We start from the raw sequence: 25,158 nt of genomic DNA, 5'->3' as shown, positions 1-25,158 counted from the left end.
GTCTGTGGTACCCTATTAGGTATCCCTTACAAATGAATACACCTAGCATATCCTAGAGGCCAGATAACTAGGGACAGCAGGAGTACTTCCCTTTCCCTTGGACATTCATTCTTATGGTAGTTCCCTCAACCAGCCCATTAGCATGATTAGACTTTGTCTCAAACAGTTTAAGTTGCTTTCAGGACATGATTCAGTTCTCTCAGAGAGGTTACCAGACCTACGTGGGCTCACAGGAAACATCAACCATAATATCAACAAATAATAAAAACAAGTATCTGGTCAATTTGGCAATCTATCAAAAGCATTAAAAGCCTTTATGTTCTCCTATGCTATATTTGTACTCCTAAAGATACAATCATGAATGGGCACAACTGAACTAGGATGTATATCAGTTATTGATAATATCAAAAAATTGGAAATGACTTATTCTATAATAGATGATTGATTAAAAAATGATTACCTTCACATGATAAAACATCATGCAGCCATTAAATGTAAAAAAATGTAAAAATAAATCAATGACATAGAGAATTCCCAAGGTATATTTTTAAATAAAATAATCCATAAAATGATCCTGAGTTTGAAAGAGAAGGAGGGCAGGAGAAAGAAATGTTAATCTTTCTCACTTGTTTGTAGACTTATGCAAGATTTTATCACGTTAAGTAGCAAGATTTTCTAAATTCTCTACAAAGAACATGAATTCCTGTTATAATTAGGAAAAGCAAAAAACTCGCGTACCAGAATTAGTAAAATAATTTCTTATGGGCATGATGTTGAGATAATTTGACTTAGTTTTTAATTTATATAAATATTTTATTTTCATATAATGCACATACATAAAATCACACAAATCATTGTGTACAGCATGATGAATTTTCACAAGGTGAAATACCTGTATAACTCAGATAAAAAATTTGAACAATACCAGCACCCCAGAGACTTTCTTCATGCTCTTTCCTATTACTATCCCCTGAAGGTACTACTATTTTGTCTCTAACACCACCATTAGTTGCACCTGTTTCTGAATTTTATGTAATCACACCATAAACACTTTTTCACTCAATGTTATTTTGTGAGGTTCATTCATATTCTTACATGTAGACACGACTCATACATTATCATTGCTGGAGAGCCTGTAAAACTATTTCCTACAGGCCAGCTGACTGTTTTTGTAAAGAGAGTTTTATTGAAACATAGCCGTGCTCATTCATTTACATCTAGGGCTGCTTTCATGCTACAGTGGCAGAGTTGAGTAGTTGTAACAGAGATCATATGGCCCACAAAGCCTAAAGTATTTACTATGTAGCCCTTTGCAGAAAAAGTTTGCTGACTCTGGTTATATAGTATTAATTATGTGTCTATTCCACAATCGATTTATGCATTCTACTTTTGATGAACAATTGTGTTGTTTCTAGTTTGAGAGTATAATAGGGTTGCCAGATTTAGCAAATAAAAATACAGAACTCTCAGTTAAATTTGAATTTCAGACAAACAACAAAGAATATTTTTAATATAAGTATATCCCAAATATTGCATGGCAACCATGGGCTGAATAGCATAGCTGCGAACATTCAAATATTTTTCTTTCGGTGAATGTATGTATATACACGATTCTGTTGGATATATTTCTAGGAGTGGATTGCTGGGCTATATAAAGTATGTGAATGTTCACTCTTAGTGGATACTAACAAAGAGTTTTCCAAAGCGGTTACACAAACTTATACTTTCACTGGCAGTGTAGGATTTAAGTTGCTTCTCATCTTTGCCCATCCTTAATATAGTTAGTCCTTTTAATTTTTACCAATCTGATGAGTGTGTAGTAGCATCCCACTGTGGCCTTTATATTTCCCTGAGGGCTAATTCATTTGAGTATCTTTTCATATGTTCATTGACCATTTGGATGTTGGGGGTGGCACGGTTGTGTGTGGTGCCTATTCAAGATTTTTGGCCATTTTTCGGTTTGGCTATATGTTTTTTTTCATGGTGGCTGGTGATTTATCGTAGGAATTGCCTTGAAATGGTGAACTGGAACAATCAGATTTTTTCCCCCTCTCTCTCTTTCTCTCTTTCATTCTTTCTTTCTCCCTGGAATTTGACCTGGAAAAGATGGGGGGGAAAGGGTAGGTTTCAGCATGGTGGGATGAAAGTTCATGAGGTAAAAGTCTAGGGCAGTGGTGTCCAATAAAACTTTCTGAAATGATGAGAATACTCTATTTCTGAGATGTCCAATACGATATCCACTAGCCTTGTGTGGCTTCATTGCTTGAAATGTGGCTATTGTAACTGAGGAACTGTGCGTTTACATTTTATTTAATTTTAATTAATTTAAACTTAAATAGCCACATGGGGCCATTGGTACAGGATTGAAAAGTGCAGGTCTCAGGACTTCCCTGGTGGCGCAGTGGTTAAGAATCTGCCTGCCAGTGCAGGGGACATGGGTTCGAGCCCTGGTCCGGGAAGATCCCACATGCTGCAGAGCAACTAAGCCCGTGAGCCACAACTACTGAGCCTGCGTGCCACAACTACTGAAGCCCGCATGCCTAGAGCCCATGCTCCGCAACAAGAGAAGCCCGCACGCGGCAGCGAAGACCCAATGCAGCCAAAAATAAATAAATAAATTTATTAAAAGAAAAAAAAAGCGCAGGTCTCATAGACAGGCTAAGGGTAAGCAAGTTATAAATAAGCTGATACAGGGATTGTAGCTAAGATAGTCAAAGAAGAATTTCTGTTTCTAAATTCCCAGAAGCTCTTCAGATGAGACTAGTCTGGAGAGAGTTTGAGTGGGTGGAGCTATTTTCACAACCCCTGTTACTGTGGCCTGACGGTATTGTTACTGTTCTTAGATTTCTATAAGATTCCATCTCCCTTGTCCTGCCCCAATGCTGGTTTTTCAGCTTTTCTGTGTTCTCAGTTAAATACAGTGAAATGAATCTTTTCCAGATGCCTTTGCAGCGACTAAATTGATTTAGTTGGTTCAGAATGCTACAAAGTCTTCTCCCTCAGGAAGAACCAAATTTTACCATTAAGGTCCTGACAGATTTACCAGCTTTACCTGACACCTCTTAGGGGTGGCTGCCAAGTTCACAGCACTTCTTCCTCTCTGGGAAGACTCCCAGACACACAGGGATAGGTCCTGAGTGATCATATCTGAGCCACACGATATTGTAATCTCTGCTATAGACAAGTGGTTCAAAAACTTTCATGAGTGTCAGAATAAGCTTGAGGACTTGTCAAAACAAGATTGTGGGACCCAGCCCTAAAGTTTCTTTTCCAGTAGGTCTGTGGGTGGGGCCCCAGCATTTGCATTTCTAGTAAGTGCTCAGGTGACATTAATGCTGCTGATCTCGGGCCCATATTTTAAGAATCACTCCTGTAGGGCTTCCTTGGCAGCGCAGTGGTTAAGAATCCACCTGCCAATGCAGGGGACACGGGTTTGAGCCCTGGTCCAGGAAGATCCCACATGCTGCGGAGCAACTAAGCCTGTGCGCCACAACTACTGAGCCCACGTGCCACAACTACTGAAGCCTGTGCACCTAGAGCCCCTGCTCCGCAACAAGAGAAGCCACCGCAATGAGAAGCCTGTGCACCGCAACAAAGACCCAACACAGCCAAAAATAAAATATAGATAAATTAATTTAAAAAAGAAGCACTGCTGTAGATAAATGTTACAGATAGTCACTCTGAGATGGGGTAATCAGTTTCTCTCAGGAATTTGAAATTTGGAACAAAGAGACACAGAAACTGAAGGCTATTAGAGCAATGCTCTGGAGAGAAGGTCCAAAACCTACCACTGTTTGGGTTCCCAGGGCTGGTCTGGTTCCTGCTCTTAGGTGGAGCCTTGGTTGTTCAGTCCTTTGAATAAATCTTAATACTTTCATTATTTTGCATAAACTGGCCATAGAAAGTTTCTGCTGCTTGCCCCTAGAAAGTTTCTGCTGCTTGCCCCTAAAAGAACTTGAACTAAGACATGAGTATATTAGTTAAGTGTTCCACCACAAAAACAAAAACCATTCTAAGTATTTAAAACAGATATAATATAGGACAGGGAATTGGTCACACAGGTGATGGAAGGTCTGAGAAAACAAACATGCAACAAAAGATTAGCAACAGCAGGAAGCTACCTCCACCTGTAGGCTGGAGGGACAGTCGGAGAAGATGGCATTGACAGAGGCCAGGGTGACCTGGAAGAAGCTGGAACCACGAAGAACCAGTTCAACGGGGAAAATGCTGCTGCTGCCGGAAACATCTCCCAGTGCAATTCTGTGGAGGTAAAGCAACACCCTGGCTTCTCCCTTCCTCCTACCTCTAATCTCCCGGCAGTGCCTTGCCAGGCTGTGAAGCTTGGGGAAGATGACCTGGGATACTGAGGACAGCTTGGGGCTGTGGAAGAGCAAGCCATGGATAAGAAAACAAGCCGAGGACCAGCACTGTTTAATTTGGATTTCTCATTTCTTTTCCTCGAAGGACGTTTTGCCAACTTACAAATTATTGACATAATATGTGCACTGGATAATTTCTAATAATTTCTTAAGAATAAGATTTTTTATTTAACTAGGTTTTTATTAACTTGTTCCATAATTAGGGCTGACATTTCTGAGATAATCTTCAGGGGGAAATTGCAAATAATAACAAGAACTAGCACTTGTACAGTTCTTTTCAATTTGAAAAGGGTTTTTCTATGTCTCACCTAATTTAATCCTAAGAAACCTTATGAAGTAGGTTTATTGTTAGCTCCATTTGAAAAATAAGGAAACTGAAGCTCAGAGAAAATAAGCAACATGAAATAAGCAAAGTCACATTGCTTGGAAGTGGGAAAATGTCATGATCCCAAACCTGGGCTCAGCACACAACCTTAATTGTTGTGAAACACCAAGCAATAGTGTGAAAACACATGCAGGGCTACAAACTTAAAATTCTTTCTCTGTTGATATCTCACTTCCTTCCATATCTAAAACCCAACATCTAGAGTAAAACCTTGTAACCAGAACTGAGAGAGATTATTTTGAAAGAACGGCAAAATATCCCATAGTGCCTTTCCCCCTCCTTCACCTGTAGATGATCAGTTAAATCTATCTTCAGTGGTTCCATGGGTTCCTAATTAATAGGCAATGATTATGGGAAAAGACAAGCCCTTTCTTCAGATCATTCTAGAACAGCAGCAGTCCTTTAAAAAGAAAAGAAACAAAGTAACAGAATCCTTTGACTGAGAACATAAATTAAGCTAGACAGAATGGGTGTTTTTGTGGCGCATGAGACTACTTAGTCACCTAGAAAGAAATACAAACACACACAATAAGTGTACGTGAATGTGTGTGTGTGTGTGTGTGTGTGAGAGAGAGAGAGAGAGAGAGAGAGAGAGAGAGAGTTTCTCCATAGAAGTTGTTAAGTTTCCTCTGGTCCCAGGTCCATGGACTGCATTTCTGATGCTTGAAGAGCCATCTTTGTTTCCCTTGGTTACCAATGAAATAGTGTGCAGGGATCAGTTCAGATCCATCACGCATAACAAAATGCTTCCAAACACAATGCCTTGCTTTCAATATTTATTATCTAAATTTGTATCTATTTAATAGGAAGGGCAGCTCACATGCATACATCCACACATTTCTGTGTTTATAATCTAGTGTGTATGATGTCCTTTACATATAAAAATGAGCTGTGTAACATGGCACATCCCTATAATATTAATTGCTATAGAGAATGGAATTTCTTCTTCAGGCAGGTTTCATCCTCTCCTTCATTACCGAAAACCCAAGAGAACTTGCTGTAGGGTGATTTATCCTATAGGGTTACTCCTCAGAGTGTACCTCAATATTGTCATATAATTTTATCTGTAAGGCTAAGTCCTGCCTTATAAAGAATCTCCACATCCAATTTGACTCAATAAATTTCGAGCTCACTGATTATATTTCCATCTAAAAGCTTTACACAGTTACAAAACTGGGAGAGCTTTTAGAATCATCCCAGGTCAAGTTTCTTTCTGAATATTTTCTCACAGTGAACTGCAATACATTAAGACTACCCATTAGCTAGAATATCACTGATTGTACTCTTGATCTGTTGGCCAATGGAACATTTGTATTGTCTAGGTTCCATTTAAGACAATATTTGGAATGGACAGAATGGCTCAGAACAGGAGAGCAACATTCAAAGTTATCTTCCTTCAGTAGAGAAAAATATGTTTGGGCTATACGGAATTGGTTTGACAAAAGAAAAGCAGAATTCAGTACTACAATCCCTCTCTCAGCAAAACAAAGCATTTCCCTCTCCCCTGAGATCCTCTAGTTCCATGAATATTTTTCTCTTGAACCCAAGTTATTGTTGCACAAACACGTGAGAAAATAAGAGTGATAAGAAGACTGTCACCAGCAATTAGGTGGAGAGTTGTTTGAAATTTTAATTGTGAACTTTCCTTTCACAAGATGTAGTCTTCTAAGATTTTGCTAGTGGAAATGGGGGTGTGAACTGATCCTTATATGTGATTAAAACCTCGAATGCCATTATAATTTACTCTACCTTTACAACTGGAATAACTAGATGTATTGATTTTTCTTTTTTCGTTTAAAAAGACACCTAGAGATTTGCTCTCAATGTTAATTTTTCATAATATTTGGTACTCATTGACTAATGAAAAGTGCCACGCAAAATTTTTACATATTAAAAATAAAATTTTCCTGAAGGTTCAGAATTCTGCTACACACCTTTTGCTTACCTTTAAACATTTAGGTGTATTACTATCACAGCTCTTCTTGAACAGCACAGTGTTTTTTGGTTTAGGTCATTTAAAAAACTTGAGTGAGAGTGAGGTATGTAAATTGAGAGGAGGGTGTTGTGGATTTAAAAGTACATGTATGCATATACGTCATTTATTAAAACTTTAGGCAAGGATGTTGTCTTCCTGGGAGTTGAGAGCCATGAGAGCGGGAAGTCTGCTGCAGGGAAGAACAAAAGCATGGCTGCGCGATAGTATTATCTCTGCAGCAGCAGCTGGCTCCCGGACGGAGGGTTGAGGCAACTATCTAGTCTGTTACACTGCATTTTTATTAGTGACACCCTCCGTTATTCGGTCAGCTCAGCCGACTAAGCTATTCTCCGAGTTCTGGCTGGTCACCCTGACTCCATTAAATGGGAGAAGGAAAGAGAAGACAGAAGGGTAATTTGGACCAAGTGGGGCAAAGGGGGATTCCTCTCCTTCGGAGTCGGCGTCCCTCATCCTCCGGGACGTGGGGGAATTCCAGGACCGTATTTAACCCATAAAACTAATGCATCCTATTAATTAGTTGCTACGCGTAGGGAAGGCAATGAAAGGCTTCATCTTCTCTTTCCAGCTGGGGCCAGCAGAGCCCGGTTGGTCAGAGCTGCCTGGCTGGTGCACACTAGCCCCGGACCCCTCTGGTCCCTCAGAGCCCGCATGGGACCGAGTGGAGGTCAAGTCAAAGGGCATGACCGAAGGGTGCTTGCCCCCACGCCCGCCCGCTGAGTCCGCAGCTCGGTTTTTGAAAGACCAACACTAACACTGCAAGGCTGGAGGGCGGGGAGGGGGCGGGTCGCGGTGGGGGCGGGGCTGGGGCGGGGACGAAGAGGCCCAGGAATGCGTCGGGAAGTGTAGTTTCAACACCCTCAGTAGCGTAGCTACCCAGGCTCTGCTTGTGGAATGTGAACTACAGCTCCCAGGAGTGTGCGGGCCCTGCCCGGGAGTACATGCGCAGTGAGCGCCGCATTGTATCCTATCAGGCGAGGAGAGGGTGATGTCACCTGCGAGTTGGTAACCTACGAGCGGCTGTGAAGGAAACTGTTTAACCGGATCCCATTGTACCCGGAGCGCAGAGCCGCCTTTTCAGCATGCGGGGGCTGCTCAGGTAAGGGGGACGTTCCGCGTCGCCCGCCGCACTCCTTCATTAAGTGGCACCAGGAGGTGGCGCGGGGGTGGGCGTGCTTCTTCGGGCCCGGTGCTGGGTTAGCGGCGCGCCCTCCCGCTGCCTCCCCGGAGCTCCGGGGCCAGTAGGTAAATATTAAACCCGTCCTTCAGGTTGAGTCTGGGTGGGAACAGAACCTAGACAGTTCCCGGCTGCCAAGCAGGGTTTGGGAAAATGGCTGCAAGCGCGGTGCAAAGCAAGGCGAGACCGGGGGAAGGCGCCCCCGAGGACGGGGGTGCCTCCCTTGTTTCTTTCTGAGGTGCTCGGATGCCAAGAGAGCCGGCAGGGTACCACTCGCCGCCTTGCTGCTGACACCCCGGGGCTGGGGCGCTGGGGGTCGTGGCCTTGGCTGAGTGCTGAGGGCACTGCTGCTGTCGGGAGCTGCTGGTCCGGGAGGCTCCGGGAGGGACAATCCCGAGGCAGGCTTGGTAGACTCGGAGGTGTAGACCGAAGAGGAGGGACTCGTTTACTCGTTCGCGTCCCAGCAGAACCCCCACCATCCCGGGCACCCTCACCTCAAGACTCATTCGAAAGGGATGGGGTGACTGTAATTTAGGCAAAGTTGGAAGCTAAAGGTCTCAAACCAGAAAGAGGAGGGAAAGCCGCCTTGCGGAAGGAGTGAGGGGTGTTGGCGGACAGCAGCGAGGGGCGGCCTCGCAGCCTGCGGACCGGGTTCGAGGCGCCAAAGAGCGCTCCCGCCTCCCGTCCCTCTGGGTAGGGCGCATCTTGGTGCCCCTTGCACTGATGGTTCCCTCGACAAAGAACACCTGAGCTGGGACAAAGCATCTGCTCGGAGCGCTGGGCTGGGACGTGGTAAAGCGGTAGGGAGTGTCGAATAATCTAGCGATACGACTCGCAGCGGGGCAGGAGAGCTGGGTAATCGCTTTTCCCAGCTGGTGGTGAAAATCCAACTGCTTGTGATCCGCTTGGAGACGTGCGCGGCGCCCGAGAACTCTATAAAGTCCTCTGGATTTCCTTTCCCTAGCACTCTTATCCGTTCTCTTACTTGTTCATCAAACTCATGCTAAAGGCTCTGTTCTCAAGTTAATCGCAGCCTGCGGTTGGAGTGTTCTGTCTCTTGCGTCCATAAAATATTTTAGGGGACCCAGGAATAGAATATACTTCAACCCCCGTTCCCCACCCCGCCTCCCATCTTCACCCGCAGGAGAGCATCAAGAGTAAATGCCACCCGTGACCGTTTTGCTCCTCTTGAGTTGGTAGTTTCTTGAGGCTCGAGAAGGACCTAGTGAATTGTAGTGGGGTTTGCCTGCAAGATGAATCCCGTTGCCATGGCGACTCCTGCCGTCGGAATCTTAACTGCTCCCACTGCTGTTTCAATTCAGTGTGGCTCTGCGGGCAGCTGGGAGGGCGTGGCCAGTAGGTGTGGTTAGATGCTCTCCCTGGGCCCAGCTGTTCTCTCCTAGTCACCGGTTTCACAGCCCCGGGTTCTCTCCATTCTCTTGTAAATAGCTTGGACACAATTTTTGGACCCCCTTCCCTGTCGCGTCCCCATACCTGGTCTCTCCACCTCCCTCCCCAGAAAAAGCTGTTAAGAGCCTTTGTACTGAGGCAAACTCTGAAAATTACAATCAAAAGATCTCTCTCCTTTCAGGCTGATCTCTCATTTCAAAAAAATGAAAACATACATTTTCCTAATAACGTATATTATAGTGCTGTAGGCAGCTTTCTCCAGGAGGGAGTTCTCCTCTGTTATGTGTGAAGAGAGCTCCCTGGCCACCAGTAAAGGTCCTCAATTTGCCCGAGGTGCAATTCACTGGAAGTTTTTAGGGACAAGTAATAACTGAAATTGAATTCTGGAAGTCATGGCTATCCCTTGTGGTTCTCATGAAATCTAAAGACCCGTCTAGAGGTTGCAGATCCTTGAGAGGGTTGGGATCTAGGAAGCCTGGGTCCTGCTCTCGCTCTGTCATTACTGGGTTCCCCATTCTGGGGTGAACCCTCTGCCTCTGGGGACCTCAGTCGTTGGTGATGTGGGAAGAGGGGCACAGCAGTTTTCCTAAAGTTGATTTTCGGTATAAAATCTTGTGACTCTAAGGAGTTGTTCATTGTCTTTTATTTTTCTCAAAGAAATCTGAAGATGAGAGTTTAAGCCCAGCTTCTGACACTGATATCGGGCTAATATCTCTGAGCCTTACTTGTATGGCAAAATAGCCCGACTTTTCATGGTAATCCCTCAAACTGGGCAAGGCAGCTGTATTAGTATTTATAATATTAGTTCTACTACTACTATTATCCCAGTATCTGGACTTCTTTTTATCCTTTTATTGTAGAATTGTTTAGATTTTGACTTTTTATAGATTCTTGTTGAATGCAGTTATTTGTAATTTAATTGCATTAAGAGTAATTGAATTATGCAAACATTTTGCCTACCTTCTGCTTTCATTTCATACCAAAGTGGATTATCACAGACATTGCAATTAAGGGGGGAGGGTGTATATCTGCTAGCATCTATGCGTATACATTCGTGTGCAGGTAAATGCTTGGGGTTGCTGTGTGCCAGGCGGTTGACATTCATCATCTTGTTTTAAGTAGGTGGTTACATCCCCACGAGGAAACAGGATCAGAAATTTCACTCACAATTTTTGTCATAGAAGTTAGCACTGACTGAAATCTCCTTCAGTTATTTCCTTACTTCGACTGCCTATAATTCTGATAATAATGCCAATGTGTGTGGGTTTTTCCCACTCCGTGAAGGTCTTTGAGAGCAGTCTTTGTCTTGTCTATCCCTGTCTATCCAGCATTTAAAGCAGTGTTTGGCCATTGGTAGGTATTTTATAAATATTTGTTGAATCACTACTGACTAGTAGAACCATGATTGGAGATCCAAGATCTATATTCTTTCCACTGATAGTTTTGTCATCAGTTGTAATATTCCTCTTAGTTTTCTGTCAAGCAGTTTCATCTCAGCATAAATCAAAACTCCTGTGTAGCATGTGACGAGGTATAAACGGCCTTCCATGTGTTTGAAATAGTCAAATTGTAACTATTTGCTTTTGGAATATATTCACTCACAGAGACTTTTCCCCCTATAATTAATTCTTTATATAATTCTTATTACCCCAAACCAGACATTTCTAGATTTCTCTCTGTTGTACTGTCCTTGGCCCAGATAACTTTCCCAGGAGCTAAATGACGGGAACAGGGAGAGAGAGACCAAGGCCAAGATACCTAGAGACTTTTGCCAGGCTGCCAGTGGCCCCAGAGGCACCATGTGGGTAGAAGAGTGGGCAATAGCTCTCTCATTTGGGGTGGGGTTGTTCTATAAACAGGGGTAAGTTGTTCAGGCTGGCTGATGTGAGAGGGGAACAGGGTAAAAGACATTTGTCCAATATTTGTAGCATTCAGTTATCATGCAGTAAGTTGCATTCTGTGGGTTTTCCGTAGTGTGAATTAGTGAGGAGGTGTGATAGTAAAGAGGGTGCAGTGGGTCATGTCCTTGGGTGGTGCTTACAGGAGCTCAGTGAAAAGGTGCCAAGGAATTTGAACCCTGGCTTTCTTGCTTTGTGGACATGCCTCTGGGTGTTAAGAATTTGTGTGTCTGCGTGTGGTTTTATTTGAGCTACTTTGTTTAAAAGGCTGCTTTTAGTGTTGATACTGTGGTCATCAGAACAAATAAGGTGTTTACAAACAAAACATAGTTAAGACTGAAAGTGTTTCACTTTGTAAATATTTGGGGGATAGTATAAAGAGTGGCTTTGGCTTGAGAATCTTGAGGTCTTCTGTTAAATTACTTAAAAACTTACAGCTGTTGGATCAGGGGAAACAAGCTTTTCCAACAAAGTTTGGTACCACTGAGAGCCTTAGGTGTTTGGCTCAGGAAATAATCACAGAGCCTGTAACTTCTGTGGGGCCCTCCCTGGCTTCGTGTCATGCTCCTGGTATTTCCAAGTGTTAAGTCTATCCTTACATTTCAGGAAACAAAGCAACTTTGCCAACTTAGGTTAGCAAACTAGTTGAATCTCTAGAGGGGGCACCAGTCAAAATGAAAATTCTTCTGTTTTGTGATTTTTCTTCTTTGGACAAGGAATGTGGACTACTGTCACTTATTTTGGCACCATAATTTCTAATTTGGTAATGGAAGGAATCTTTTAAGTGAATGTATATCTTAAACACTTACCGCATCAGATGATAGTGGTTTCCCTGAGAGCTTGGTTTAGAGGCAACTGCTAGCACAGGTAATATTTCAGAACTTGGTAAGTAGGGCTTTTTCTGTAGATTGGCAGGGCTGGGTGGGGGGGCAGGCTGGGGCTAGGATACCTCTGTTGAGGGTTGTGCCTGGAGTGGCTGAGTGGCTGAGATTGGAATTGAAGGATGGATCTGAAGTGCCGCTCCTCCCTCTTCCTTCAGGCTACCACTTATTGCCTCCACTGAAAGAGGGACAGATGACGATGAGATGCAAGTTGATTTTGGTGACCTACATTCCACTTGAGCAGACTATTTCCACAGCAAAAAAAAAACATTTACCTTTGTATTTTCTGGCATCCTTTCCACTGTTCCAAAAACAGAGAAATGAGCATTTCAGAGTGAGTTTGCATTCATAGTACACATATCTAAAAGTGATTTAAATGTTAAGTCCTAGGAGCATAGCAACAAGCACACAGAGCCTGAGCACCCCCCCTCCCCTGCCCATTAATCCATTAATCTGAGGTTACCAAATATACCCTCAGCCTTGGTGAGCTTATTTTCCCTGCTGATGTTTAAGCACACCTGGTTTTTACCCCTATCTGTGCCTTTCTGCAGTAATGGCTCCCCTCATCTGGAATGAGCACTCTTCTGAGCATCTGAATTCTCCTTGTGCTCTCAGATCCAGCTTGAGTGCCATAGCTTCTGGGAAGCCTTCCCTGCCTGTCCCTCCGCTTTCGCCACCACGCCCGGCTCCTTGCTCCTTAGCGCCCTCAGCCTGACCATGCAAACAAACACTCATACCTAATGTGATACTAACAGTCAAGGGATGTGAGGTGCTAAACTTGGGTCAGGCCGTTCCTAATACTTTACATGAGCTTAACTATAGACTCCTCCACAGCTGCATGAGGTAGGTACTGTTATCACTATTTTACAGCTGAGGAAACTGAGGCACGAAGAACTTAAGGAACTCACCGAGCTCAGGTCACACAGCTGGTAACTGGCAGACCCTGTTAGGGACCCAGGCTTCCAGTTCTTTACACCCCCCCCACTATTGCCTTGCCCCTGGTTTTCCTATATGTTATTCTTTTCTCGCCATTGAGTTGGGGGAATCACAACTTCCTTTGTGTCTCTTGATTCTGAAACAGTGCTAGGTCAACAAGTGCTGGATTGATTAAGAGTAAAACTGCTTTTTCACTTAATGGTTTCTTAGAGTCTGATTTTCTGGAACAGAAAATGTTGTATGAGATTTAAAATGTTGCATTTGTTTATTTGAAAGTTAAGAATTTTTGAACTCCCTCCCTTTTGCTTTGTGAATGATGGGCAAATTATTTGAAAAAGGAAATGCTCTTAAATGCCATCTCTGAATCTATGTGGAGTTTGTCCAGCATTAAACCCTCTTGTTAACTGAGATAACTTTTCAGTAGGTTGAATCCCTTATCTGAAGAAAGCCCTTCTCACCCAGAACAGGGCCACAGAAGCCTGTCTTGAGAGTTAAGACTCCCATAACTTCTTAGCTTCCCAACTCCCTGTTGTCTTTTAACATAAATTGTGAAAGCTCTTTTGAAAAGAAAATGAAAACTTGAGTAGTAGTCAAACACGTAATCTAATACTGGGTATCCTTACACATTAAAATAAGCTTTTTCCTCACTCACCTTAGAAGAGAGACTTACTTTTACAGTGGAGCAAATTTGGCACCAAATATACAATTGCAGTTCTTTTAAACCATAGCCACTATTGTGAATTAAATGTGGAAAACTAGGCAAGCAAGTTCAATTTCCAGTGTAGTTGGTGTGATTTCCTGACTTACAATAGATCTTTTACTTTTGGCTTAACACTGGATATTGTGCCACTTTGACAATATTTAATGAAGACAATTGAATAAAACACAAACTGTGTCATTTAGAGAAATAATAGGAAAGTTATGCCCTAACAGCATATTGCCAGGAAAGGAAAATGAAAACAAAAGACTTGTTAGCCCTTAGGCTGCTCAAACATAATATTCATTTAACAGACATTAGTTTCAGAAGCTTTTTTAAATTCGTCTTGTTACATTTCCTAAGTATGTCATTCACCTTTAGTAATAACCTGAGCTCATTCTGTTCTATAAATTGCACCAGGATCGGAGTTGAAGGTTCCTTGTACTTCTGCCAGGCACACAATTAGGGACACGTATTAAACTGGTCTTTGTCCTCTTCATTTCTGAAAAAAATACCTTCTGTACGATTGGCAAACATTGCCCATCTGATGGACTGTCTGAATTTAGACTTCCAAGTGTAGATAGCCTAGATCCGATCTTTGGGCATTGTCTGGGCAATACAGATGCCCATCTTTTGTTTTTTGAGATGAGTTCTTATATTCTGGCTTATTGGCTAAGCTCAGTTTGTTAGTGACGTACAAACCAGGTCAAGGGCATGGGTTAGCTTTGCCTTGTCTTGGAGTCACCAACTGCACCTGTAATTCTAGTAACTCTTTTTTTTTTTTTTAACTCATCATGCTCTTGGTCACAAAGGACACTAGACAGTGGAGGATAGACCCTGTGGATATATCAGTGCATAGCCATCATCACTAAGGGCAAAAGATGGTGCCATATTATAAAATGAACTGATGAGGGTCTTAGTTTTTTCAGACCCCATAAGTTAGAGGTAGGGCTTCACCAGCAGTTTGCCTAGGAACTATGTTTATGCTTCTGACAGGTGTCCTCCTGTGAAGAGTGTGGGTCAGGACTAGGGGCAGCTTCCTAAAACACAGCCTTGGTCTTTTCCTTCCCTTTCTTGGGGGTGTGACCACAGTCATTAATGTGTGTTTTGGTGCCCATTCTGGGCTTCACTCTTCTCCCATAAAATTCTGCAGATTTGCACCCCGGAAGAAGAGTGAAGGATCGTGCCCAACATCCTTCACCAGGTGAGTTAGATTGTTCACATGTGTCTAGGCTTAAACTTGTATTTGATTCGTAGAGATTTGGTAAAACTGAGCAGTGAAATGTCTAGACACGAATTAAGTTAGAAACTACAGTTCTGTGACAAGAGGGTTAGGCTAGGGACCCTTCTAAATCCTGAGAATTTACTATAAAACTTATTGTAAAAAGTTAAAGGAAATGAAATGGACAAATCAAACCATTTAAAGGTCCTTGCTGCATTCTCTACTCTTGAAAGTTGGTGAAATTTTGAATATAGAAAATGTCATGGTTTTGGCCAAGGTAAATGATTTAGGAATTAAAAAAAAAAAATGCTGCCACAGTTACCCCATGTTAGCGGTGGCTATTTGAGTTAGGATGATGGTGGCAAAAGAAACAACATTTCTGTTTGTTTCCCATTCTGTTTGTGTGTGGCAATCTAGTTTGCATTAGAGGTTCTCCTCCCCACACCCCGCTCCCTGCTCAGCACTCAATGGTCATTCAGAGTAAAAGTCAGAGAGGGTGTGGAATGAATCTTGCTGGAATTGAAGCTGATAGCTAAGACTTCATTATGTCCTCAGAAGGTTACATGAAAGGCATGTTATTATATTTTTGTATTTTTAAAATCAAGAATAGAGATTAGATTGGACTAGAAAACTTCTGTGACCCATTTAGGGCTTGACACTCAATGAGTAGGTGACACTTCCAACTACAGTTCCAGGAACCATGGCAAGAGACTGCCTTGCTTCATATTTTATGCTAAGGAAGTGAGTAAAAAAAAATTTTTTTTTAAGTGTATAAAATTTTTGGTTTGACCCAATTTCTTTTCTTTTCCTGTGACGGAAGGTACCTTTCTTCCATACCCCAGCTTTTGCTACTATACTCCTTGGATTGCAATTTGAGTCTGAAGGACCAGTGACCTACTTCCTTGCCAGGAACCTGTCTGTGGGCAAAGGGAGACCGTGGTACCCTGTGGCCAGGTTCCATACCAGGGAAGCCACACTCACCGACCTTACAAATGGTCTTCCCCCTTAACCTCCGACTTAGAATAGGGAGCTGTGTGGCAGCAGAGAGGGGATGGCTTACATTTTAATTCTCCCAAGCTCAGATTGTTTTTCTGATGGAACAAGTTGGGGGAAGTAGGTGGAAGGGAGGACAGAGGGAGTTATTGGGTTTCACTTATCTTATCATTTGTTTCCCTCTGGATTGCCTTTGTTTATACAGGTCAGGAATTCCTCCAACAGAAAGTATGCGTCCACACGGGGATGTTCAGATTGGGGCTTCCTTCTCCTTGTGCTCCGGTTGCTGACTTGGCTTTCCTCTCTCCAGCTTAATCTGAAAGGAGGGCTGGAAATATTTAACCTGCTTTAAATTTTTCTGTTATATGAAAAAGAGATCCTAAAATAATGACTTGGGGCAAATGGATTAATGATTTTTCTGACAGGGAAAGGGGATGATGCTGAGTAAGTTTAACATCTACGTATAACTTACTTATGTTGGTCGAGCGTTTAGACACGAATGTTTGACACCCTGAATAAAATCCCTTCGCCTTTTGGTTGCTGCTTGGCAATTGCACAGAGGAAAAAGAAACACCATTTGATTTTAGGTTTAGATTTGCGTGATCTTGGCCGTTCCTTTAAACTTTCCTGGGCCTTTGTTTCCTCATCTGTGAAACAATGTGAAAATTCTAAAATTTTATGAGAATGGTTTCATCTTAACATAATGACCTCACTTATATGGTGCTGTGTAACATTGATGTAATGTCCACTGAGTTTCCCTAGAATGGAGATCAGTGTGGAGGAACTCTATTTTTTCCCTTTCAGAATTTCCAACATTGGTCTCTGCTCTTAGCGCAAGGTTTCTGAGACCCTGTTCTTGGCTGGAGCTAAACCCTCAAGATCTGATCTCTAATCTCCTTAACTAAACAGCTTCTAGTCACGTTCTCCAGTCCTGGGGCTTAGGAAATTCCGTAGGATATAAGTAAGGGATGAGGCTAGATGGTGTCTTTGCGTGGCCATCCAGTTCTCTTTAAATTGATCATCTCTTTAAACCAGAATTTGATTACCACCATTGCCGCACAGGATGGGTGTAGCCAACAGTCATGTTTTATTTGGCCAACACAGTGTTATTTTTAAAAAGGGAATGGTTTTATTGAGCATTTACACTCTAATTTGTCACTGACCTCACAGCACCCTAGTGCCTCATACACAGCCACTTTGTTTATGTGATATTTCTTTACCTCCTTGGCCCTTGAAGGCATTTGAATCTTCAATCCCCATTTTAAACTAAATTAAATTGCAATAAGAGTCTCTTCAAACGTTTATCCAGCACTGGGCTGGCAAATGACCCAATCCAGGGTTTCTCCATCTCAGCATTTTAGGCATTTTAGGTGGGATGGTCCTTTGTTGTTGGGGATTGTGCTGTGCATGTATGATATTCATTAGCATCCTGGGCCTCTACCCTCTAGATGCTAGTAGCAAAGTTTCCCCCAGCTGTGACAACCAAAATGTCTCCAGACATTGCCAAGTGTCCCCTGGGGAGCAAAATTGGGCCCAGTTGAAAGGCGGGTGACAGATTTTGGATGGCCTGGGAATTTTAAACATTGGACCAGGCTTGGATATTTAGGGATAAATTGGAATTCATCTGGGAGACCAAGCTATCCTGCTGTTTTTATTTATTTGGGTAGTTGGTTAGAGCAAAGTGAAGGTCAGTGGATTAGTCTCTTCAGGGTCACTTCTCCATGTTTCCATGACCACTGCCTGGGAGGCCAGGCATAGTTTAAGGACATGTCCTTGGTCACAACAGGGGACTCTGTGAGACACTGACGCTGGGTCAGGGCAAGCCCACCAGCGCTAGTGGGAAAACAACTTTGAAGCCCATAGCCTGTGTTGGTAGGTCAGTAAAGTTATCTGTGGATAAAGAAGATGAGGCTTTGGGGAAAGAAAAGATCATCTCTGTTGTTATTATCAAACGCCAAAATGCTTAAAAAAAAGAAAAAGGCATTTGCCTTTAAAAATGACAGTTTATCTCAAATCAGCAGTGAGGGAAGAACTCTGAAAAGGATTAGCAGCAGACTGATGTCCCCCTTTTTTTCTCTCCCTCAAAAAAGAATGTCTGTAAAAGTTGACTCAAAAACTTGGGCTTTGGCAGCACTCAAACTTGCCTTGTCACTCAGAGTGAGTTTCCGATCAGACTCATCTCTGGCTTCGTAAACATGAGGCAGATTTGTTTGTTGCAAATTTCCTAACTTGGCCTATGCCATGGGCCATCATGGAGGATTTCAAAGTCTCGAGTTATAACTACCAAAGGTGGGAAACACAATAAAATGGCTCCGTTTACTTGGATTTTACTTAGAATAATCAGATTAGATCCAAATTTCTATCAAGCGTATCAGAGGCAAGTGAATAACTAAGTTAAGGGGAAAATATTATATTGAGCATTTTATGGACTATCTCATAAGCTATGGAAGTGACACCTTAAAGCATCATTTGTTTATTCACTTGGCAGGTGAAGAATGTTTTGATACTGGGTGTGAGCATATCAGAATGCTGTTTTAAATTCCAGATTTTTCCCTTTGGAATATAGAACTCTTGTTTTACTAAATAAAGCTCAGATTATCCTCTGTCTTCAGCTTCTGAAATAAACAAATTACATTGTGCAATAGGTGAAGACTCTCCCCAGTGAAAGAGTCTTTGCTTTTCACTGGCAAGTAATTTCATGTTTTGCTTATTTGGATCATGTCCACGTTTTCAAAGGAATGTTCCCAGCATCACTTATAGGAAGCAATGCTCTACAATCCCAAATCAATTGTTCCAATATCTGTTATTCCTGCAGATCAAATCTTTTACCCTCAGCTCTTTTCTCCCCTAAATGCTGATTTTGAGTCTCAGATGGCCAGTGTTTTCTAGTACTAGAGAAAAATTTGTTAGCATGACATGGTGTTAAAGAAAGAATGACAGCTAAAAACAAAAAAAAGCAGAATACGGGTTGTTTTTTTTTTTTTAAGGATGATGAAAATGTTCTAAAATTACTTATAATGGTTACCAGTTTGTAAGTACACTAAAACCCCCTAAACTATACATTTTAAATGAATGAATTTTATGGTGTATGAATTATGTTGAAACAAAGCTGTTATTCCCCCCCAAAAAAAGAAGGCTAAAAAGAATCAGACTAAGTAAAACCTTGGAAACAGAATTTTAGACCTTGGGGATAATATCTTTGACTTACTTTTCTATTTCTTTTCTTCATGTACGTCTCAATGTTTTCTTTAAATAAATAGATGTATAACATGGACAAAGTGTAGTTGTGATAATTCCTCAGGACCACCTGAGCCATGGGAAACTTTGTTATAATGGAATTTTGTTGTAATGGAATCAGGCTCATATTCTTCTCATACCTCCTAATTGTGAGCTAGGGCATTAAAGGATAGAAAGCTTTGCACTGTTTTATACCTGATGTGATGATAAGCTAAGGTTTTGGTGATATGTTTGGCTTAGTCACAATTTGCTTTAAACTTGCTCCATTTGATTATTTTGCAGGATTTTTCTCCTGTAGAAGACTTCACACTGTAAAAAGCACTCAGGTATATAACTTGCCTGTAAAGCTAACCGTGTGTGTTGGACAAAGAATATTTCATTTATAAGGGATTATGTAGCTCAAGGTTTCTCAAATTTGGATTCATGATCCTTTGAGAAATACTGCATTAAATGTTAAGTTGCTGAATGTTTAGCTACTCACTTGGTGCCACTGGGATCATAAACTCGTGTAGAGGTAGACTTTGAGGTCCTATTTGGGTATAAGGTGCTTTTCCAGACATATTAGTTTTATTGCTGCATAATGAATTACCACAAATTTAGCGGCTTAAAACACCACCAGGTCAGGAGTCTGGGCATGCTGTGGCTAGGCTCTCTGCTCAGGGTGTCTCCAGGGCAAAACTCACGGGTCAGCCAAGGCTGCAGTTCTCATCTGGGGTTCAGAGGATTCCTCCAAGCTCTCTGGTTGTTGGCAGAATTTATTGCCTTGTGACTATAGGACTGAATACTCCTAGCTGTTGGCCAGAGACTGCTTTTAGCTCCTAGGGGCAACCTACATTTTATGCCACATGGGCCTACACTGGAAGTTCACACAAGGATGTTTGGTTTCTTCTAGGATGTTTGATTTCTTCTTCTAGGCGTCTTCTTCAATCAGCCAGAGAAGTGGGTGATTTTAAGGTCTCATCAGATTTGGTCAGGCCCACCCAAGATAATCTCCCTTTGACCATATAATATAACATAATCACAAGAGTGATAGCTCATCATATTCATAGGTTCCACTCACCCTCAAAAGGTTATGGGGCATCATTTAAAGTTCTGCCTTTCATACCAGATAACAGAAATTATGCTAATATACTGCTGATGATTATTAAGGTGAAAAATCCAAAATCCCAAAATGGATGACACTTCACAAGTATGCTTCAGGACGCCCTCTGTCTTTTTAAGATACCTCCCCCTCAGATTTATTGCTTTCCATTCCTGCTTTTCTTTTTTCAAGTAGAGTGAAAATGAAGATTAAAAAAGAGTTTTGTTATTAAAAGTTCCTACACACAAGCACATAGAATGACTAATATAGCTAATATGAGAATCCTCCATATACCCACAGCTTCACCAGTTATCAGTTCATGACTAATCTTTCATTTCTTCTGCCAACTACTTTCCATCAACTCTGGGCTTATTTTGAAGTAAATTCGAGACATTTTATAATCTCATCTGTAAATATTTTAGTATTTAGTTCATGTCCAAAAAAATCAGGACTCTCTTTAAAAACATAACTGAAATGTTATTATCATACCTAAAATAATTTGTATTATTTCTTGTTTTTTTTACAAGTAATACATTTTATTAGAAGTTGAGTATCTGTTAATTAGCATGCAGCTATATAACTTACTATAAAGCCACTACAATTCAAACATTGTAGCACTACTACATGAATGAACACATACAAATTAAACAGAAAAGAATATCCACAAATAGTTCTAAGTATGTCTGAGAAGTTTGATTGTGATAAAGTGAAGTTATAATCTTTAAAATTGATGCCTAGAGAACTGCACAGCCATTTAAAAATATGGAACGCTTCACGAACTTGCGTGTCATTCTTGCACAGGGGCCATGCTAATCTTCTCTGTATCGTTCCAATTTTAGTATACGTGCTGCCAAAGCGAGCACTGTATTATTTCTTTAAAATTACCAAACATTTCATCAATTTTCAAATTTACTGTTGATTTTTTAAAAAGTGTTCAACTGAGAATTCCAATAAGGTTCATACACTGAATTTTTTTTTAATGTCCGTTAAGCCTCGTTAAATCCCATGTAGTATTTTTCCTTAAAACTTACTTGTGAAAAGAACTGGATTATTTGTCCTATAACATTTCCTTCAGTCTGGCCCTCATGGTACAATATCTCTGTTTCCCCTTTTTCCTTTAAATTTGTTAAGATGAAAGTAATTGATGCCATGGACCTATCTGGTCACTAGAGGTAGAAAAGCTTATTTGGTAAACAGAATGTGTAGATATAGTTTACTAGATGCATGTGTGTATAGATATTTAGAGATATATTTGGGAGTAGAGCAAGTATGTTAGGTTTTTCAGATTCCTGTTATTGAGAGCAGTCTAAGTGTTATATACTTAAAGTGAGTGAATTAGTGCAGTTTAAATTCTTGTGAAAAATATACCATATACAGATTCATTAAGTGATACTTGGATTTGTTTAGTCCTTCAGCCTAAGTGTTTTTGTTAAGTAGAGTTTTAGCTTCCATAAAAGGAAAAAAAAATTTTTTTTGAGGAGGAAGGTATTTCAGTGTTAGTTTTGGAAAATAACCAGATTTTTATTTTTTTATTTATTTTATTATTATTATTTTTACATCTTTATTGGAGTATAATTGCTTTACAATGGTGTGTTAGTTTCTACTTTATAACAAAGTGAATCAGTTATACATATACATATGTTCCCATATCTCTTCCCTCTTGCGTCTCCCTCCCTCCCACCCTCCCTATCCCACCCCTCCAGGCGGTCACAAAGCACCGAGCTGATCTCCCTGTGCTATGCGGCTGCTTCCCACTAGCTATCTACCTTACGTTTGGTAGTGCATATATGTCCATGCCTCTCTCTCACTTTGTCACAGCTTACCTTTCCCCTCCCCATATCCTCAAGTCTTTATTCCTGTCTAACCCCTAGGTTCTTCATGACATTTTTTTTCTTAAATTCCATATATATGTGTTAGCATACCGTATTTGTCTTTCTCTTTCTGACTTACTTCACTCTGTATGACAGACTCTAGGTCTATCCACCTCATTACAAATAGCTCAATTTCGTTTCTTTTTATGGCTGAGTAATATTCCATTGTATATATATGCCACATCTTCTTTATCCATTCATCCAATGATGGACACTTAGGTTGTTTCCATCTCTGGGCTATTGAAAATAGAGCTGCAATGAACATTTTGGTACATGACTCTTTTTGAATTATGGTTTTTCTCAGGGTAAATGCCCAGTAGTGGGATTGCTGGGTCATATGGTAGTTCTATTTGTAATTTTTTAAGGAACCGCCATACTGTTCTCCACAGTGGCTGTATCAATTTACATTCCCACCAACAGTGCAAGAGGGTTCCCTTTACTCCACACCCTCTCCAGCATTTATTGTTTCTAGATTTTTTTGATGATGGCCGTTCTGACTGGTGTGAGATGATATCTCATTGTAGTTTTGATTTGCATTTCTCTAATGATTAATGATGATGAGCATTCTTTCATGTGTTTGTTGGCAGTCTGTATATCTTCTTTGGAGAAATATCTATTTAGGTCTTCTGCCCATTTTTGGATTGGGTTGTTTGTTTTTTTGTTATTGAGCTGCATGAGCTGCTTCTAAATTTTGGAGATTAATCCTTTGTCAGTTGCTTCATTTGCAAATATTTTCTCCCATTCTGAGGGTTGTCTTTTCATCTTGTTTATGGTTTCCTTTGCTGTGCAAAAGCTTTTAAGTTTCATTAGGTCCCATTTGTTTATTTTTGCTTTTATTTCCATTTCTCTTGGAGGTGGGTCAAAAAGGATCTTGCTGTGATGTATGTCATAGAGTGTTCTGCCTATGTTTTCCTCTAAGAGTTTGGTAGTTTCTGGCCTTACATTTAGGTCTTTAATCCATTTTGAGCTTTTTTTTTTTTTTTTTTTTTTTTTTTTGCTGTACGTGGGCCTCTCTCACTGTTGTGGCCTCTCCCGTTGTGGAGCACAGGCTCTGGACACACAGGCTCAGCGGCCATGGCTCATGGGCCCAGACGCTCCGCGGCATGTGGGATCTTCCCAGACCGGGGCACGAACCCGTGTCCCCTGCATAGGCAGGCGGACTCTCAACCACTGCGCCACCAGGGAAGCCCTGAGCTTATTTTTGTGTATGGTGTTAGGGAGTGATCTAATCTCATACTTTTACATGTACCTGTCCAGTTTTCCCAGCACCACTTATTGAAGAGGCTGTCTTTTCTCCACTGTACATTCCTGCCTCCATTATCAAAGATAAGGTGACCATATGTGCATGGGTTTATCTCTGGGCTTTCTATCCTGTTCCATTGATCTATCTTTCTGTTTTTGTGCCAGTACGATACTGTCTTGATTACTGTAGCTTTGTAGTATAGTCTGAAGTAGGGAGCCTGACTCCTCCAGCTCCGTTTTTCGTTCTCAAGATTGCTTTGGCTATTCGGGGTCTTTGGTGTTTCCATACAAATTGTGAAATTTTTTGTTCTAGTTCTGTGAAAAATGCCAGTGGTAGTTTGATAGGGATTGCATTGAATCTGTAGATTGCTTTGGGTAGTAGAGTCATTTTCACAATGTTGATTCTTCCAATCCAAGAACATGGTATATCTCTCCATCTATTTGTATCATCTTTAATTTCTTTCATCAGTATCTTATAATTTTCTGCATACAGGTCTTTGTCTCCTTAGGTAGGTTTATTCCTAGATATTTTATTCTTTTTGTTGCAATGGTAAATGGGAGTGTTTTCTTGATTTCACTTTCAGATTTTTCATCCTTAGTGTATAGGAATGCCAGAGGTTTCTGTGCATTAATTTTGTATCCTGCCACTTTACCAAATTCATTGATTAGCTCTAGTAGTTTTCTGGTAGCATCTTTAGGATTCTCTATGTATAGTATCATGTCATCTGCAAACAGTGACAGCTTTACTTCTTTTCCGATTTGGATTCCTTTTCTTTCTTTTCCTTCTCTGGTTGCTGTGGCTAAAACTTCCAAAACTATGTTGAATAAGAGTGGTGAGAGTGGGCAACCTTGTCTTGTTCCTGATCTTAGTGGAAATGCTTTCAGTTTTTCACCATTGAGGATGACGTTGGCTGTGGGTTTGTCATATATGGCTTTTATTATGTTGAGGAAAGTTCCCTCTATGTCTACTTTCTGGAGGGTTTTTATCATAAGTGGGTGTTGAATTTTGTCGAAAGCTTTCTCTGCATCTGTTGAGATGATCATATGGTTTTTCTCCTTCAATTTTTTAATATGGTGTATCACGTTGATTGATTTGCATATATTGAAGAATCCTTGCATTCCTGGGATAAACCCCACTTGATCATGGTGTATGATCCGTTTAATGTGCTGTTGGATTCTGTTTGCTAGTATTTTGTTGAGGATTTTTGCATCTGTGTTCATCAGTGATATTGGCCCGTAGTTTTCTTTCTTTGTGACATCCTTGTCTGGTTTTGGTATCAGGGTGATGGCGGCCTCGTAGAATGAGTTTGGGAGTGTTCCTTCCTCTGCTATATTTTGGAAGAATTTGAGAAGGATAGGTGTTAGCTCTTCTCTAAATGATAGAATTCGCCTGTGAAGCCATCTGGTTCTGGGCTTTTGTTTGTTGGAAGATTTTTAATCACAGTTTCAATTTCAGTGCTTGTGATTGGTCTGTTCATATGTTCTGTTTCTTCCTGATTCAGTCTTGGCAGGTTGTGCATTTCTAAGAATTTGTCCATTTCTTCCAGGTTGTCCATTTTATTGGCATAGAGTTGCTTGTAGTAATCGCTCATGATCTTTTGTATTTCTGCAGTGTCAGTTGTTACTTCTCCTTTTTCATCTCTAATTCTATTGATTTGAGTCTTCTCCCTTTTTATCTTGATGAGTCTGGCTAATGGTTTATCAATTTTGCTTATCTTCTCAAAGAACCACCTTTTAGTTTTATTGATCTTTGCTA

At 41.1% G+C, this 25,158-nt stretch overlaps 1 protein-coding gene across 4 annotated transcripts in view; it reads left to right on the top strand.

Annotated features, from left to right (window-relative positions):
* Positions 1-25,158, top strand: part of DAAM1 (dishevelled associated activator of morphogenesis 1) — a 303,703-nt gene that overhangs the window by 114,247 nt on the left and 164,298 nt on the right. Inside the window, exon 1 of one of the 4 annotated variants that reach the window (XM_079909186.1) lies at positions 7,726-7,856. The exons of 2 other annotated variants lie outside the window; for them this stretch is intronic. The gene's annotated coding sequence lies outside the window, so the exon portion shown is untranslated. Of the gene's footprint in view, positions 1-7,725; positions 7,857-7,906; positions 8,003-25,158 lie in introns of those variants that run through there. One more of the 4 variants, XM_079909189.1, reaches the window with a different exon arrangement.

The sequence above is a fragment of the Stenella coeruleoalba genome, assembly GCF_951394435.1.
Source record: "Stenella coeruleoalba genome assembly, chromosome: 2".
Classification (NCBI taxonomy): Eukaryota; Metazoa; Chordata; class Mammalia; order Artiodactyla; family Delphinidae; genus Stenella; species Stenella coeruleoalba.
This window is presented reverse-complemented; position numbering and strand designations above follow the sequence as displayed.